At 40.9% G+C, this 2753-nt stretch overlaps 1 pseudogene; it reads left to right on the top strand.

The window, feature by feature from the left end:
- Positions 1-213: 213 nt before the first annotated feature.
- Positions 214-1211, top strand: LOC149325797 (uncharacterized; annotated as a pseudogene).
- Positions 1212-2753: the final 1542 nt, after the last annotated feature.

Below are 2753 nucleotides of genomic sequence, written 5' to 3'. Positions count from 1 at the left end.
GTTACGCCGGATTTTCCGCAAGGTGTACCAGGAATGCTTCACAAGCATTCAGCAGCAGTGGCACCGCAGGACCTACTATCCGTGCCCTAAAAACATCACCTTAATTTACAGGTTGGTTTTTTTTCCTCCTTTTCCCCTTGAAATGCAACTTTAGCTATTTTTTTTCTGGTAGCCGCTGCTGCTGACTGCTCGGTCTGTCGTGACAAGTGAAAAATGGCTGACACATGTCTTGCATGCAACGAACAGCTTTCTGAGGATGAAGCGTTTCTGACATGCTCAGAGTGTTGTTATGTGTATCATCTTGGCACATGTTCTGGGGTAAGTGAAGCCACATACAAGAAAAAGGCATAAACTGCAAAAAAGCATGGAAATGCCCAACATGCAAAACAGCTAAGGCTCGAAGCAACCATAGTGGCAAGAAAACAAGCGAGGAACCGGAAATGAATCTTGCAAGTGAAATTACAGATGTTCGTCTAGTGCTCACAGAAGTACTTGAGATCAAATCGAAAATCGACGCACTAGGAGAGATAAAGGCCACTGTGGATGGTATTGAGCAGTTTATGGAGGAAATTTCCACAAAATACGACGAAGTTTTGTCGAAAATGAAGCAAGAGGATGCAGATATATCTGCCCTCGGAAAGCGAGTGGAAAAACTCGAGGTTCTGGTAGCAGAACAAGAAAACCAGGAATTAAGGCAACAAGTTAACGAACTAGAGCAGTACAGCAGACGCCAAAATTTAGAAATACTTGGGCTGCCCCATCATGAAAATGAAAACCTACTGGAAAAGCTTAATGTCTTGGCCATTGATCTCGAACTTCCGCTGCTTTCCGAGGCAGATGTTGAGGCTGTTCATCGATTGCCCTCACGGTCTATCAAGGAGAGCACTAACAAAGCGAGTGCTAGTAGTGACAGTGAGGTCGGGGAGAGTTCTAAGAAGGTTACACCTGTTCTTGTACGCTTCGTATCCCGTTCAACCAGAGACGCATGGCTTGCAAAAAAGGGACAGCTAAAGGAAGCGAAATCTAAAATCTTCTTCAATGAAAACCTGACAGCACAGAACAGGGCGCTCTTTTGGAAAATGAAAAAAACGGCCAAAGAAAAAGAGTATGAGTTTGCCTGGTTGGAGAATGGAAAAATGTTTGTTCGTCGTGGCCCCCGCAGCCGAGTTATCGGGATTAGGACGACTAACGATCTGGATAAGATACGTTGAGTAACAGGCCGGATGCACACCACGGTAACTGATAGCAGCACCCTTGAAAATGACAGCCCCGTTCGCATATTCTTATCATGATGCTGATTCGTTTAAACATTCCAAGCGTCTACGAGAAAAAAATCAACTTTCCTTACTCCATCTCAATGCGCAAAGCCTTCGGAATAAACAGGATTCTGTAGAAACCCTCCTAAATGCACTAGACCATAAATTTGAGTTTTTAGCTTTCACTGAAACTTGGTTTACCAATGATTATGATGTCATACAATTTCCAGGATACAAATGCGCATCAGTTTCATGGAGTAATAAGAGAGGGGGAGGTGTGGCCATTTATGTAATGAACTACCTAAACTATGTCACCATTGAAGATTTCTGTGTCATAGATCAGCACTTTGAGTGTGTCATGTTAAAATGTGTTGGTACCATATTTGCCGTTATATACAGGCCGCCTTCTGGATCACAGGCAATGTTTTTAGTATTTCTTGAAAATATGTTAGAACAGTGCATGCAGTTTAAGTCGCCTGTAGTTTTTTGTGGTGATTTCAATATCGATCTCTTATTGCCTGAATCTAATCAGCAAAGGATGCTTGATATTTTTTTCTCGTTTGGTTGTGAAAATGTGATACATCTGCCAACTAGAGTGACTGATATGTGCCGTACTTTACTAGATGTGTGCTTCACAAGCTACAAAAAGGATGATGTGCAAGCAGGTGTACTGATAGCTGATGTTAGTGACCATTTGCCGATTTTCATGTCATTTAAACCATACTTTACAACACAGAGTCATTCCCAAATCAGTGCACCGATTACATATAGAATCATTAATGAAGCAAACACCACAATATTTAGAAACTTAGTAGCAGAAACAAGTTGGGCAGAGGTTTTTCAACTATCTGACCCCGTTACAGCATATGACATCTTTATTAAAACAGTTACCGAGCTCTATAATCAAGCCTTTCCTACAGTGCAATTCAAAAAGTGTGATAAAGCCAGAAAACCATGGATAAATGCTGAACTTCTGAAAATAATTAGAAATCGTGGCAGACTATTTGCCTCTTTTATCAGAACGAAAAATATAGACAGTTTGATTGAGTATAAACGAATTCGTAACAAGTTAAGCTCTGATATTAAAAAAGCCAGGACCAGTTATTACGAACATAAGTTTACTGATATCTGCAACAACCCTAAACAGGTATGGAATACCGTAAACACGCTAATGTCCAAAAATGAAAGAGACGGCATCTCTGAACTCGTTATAAATGGTGTGCCTTACACAGGGGCGTCGCTGGCTGACAAACTTAATGAGCATTTTCTCATATCAGGGGCTTCAAGTAAATCTCAGGCAAGTAACTGTGATTTTACATCGTATCTCACATCCAACATCGAAAGCTCAATGTTCATGTTTCCAACTACAGAATTGGAAATCTGCACAGTAATCAAAAACTTAAAAAGTAGCAGTGCATGTGGTGCTGATGATATTAAAGTTCAACCTATAAAATCCGTTAGTCACATGATTAGTGAGCCACTTACGCATATATGCAA

This window comes from Amblyomma mixtum, chromosome 10, assembly GCF_055824585.1.
Source record: "Amblyomma mixtum isolate Tamu chromosome 10, ASM5582458v1, whole genome shotgun sequence".
Taxonomy (NCBI): domain Eukaryota; kingdom Metazoa; phylum Arthropoda; class Arachnida; order Ixodida; family Ixodidae; genus Amblyomma; species Amblyomma mixtum.
The sequence above is the reverse complement of the archived record's forward strand: the minus strand, read 5'-3'. Positions and strand labels throughout refer to the sequence as shown.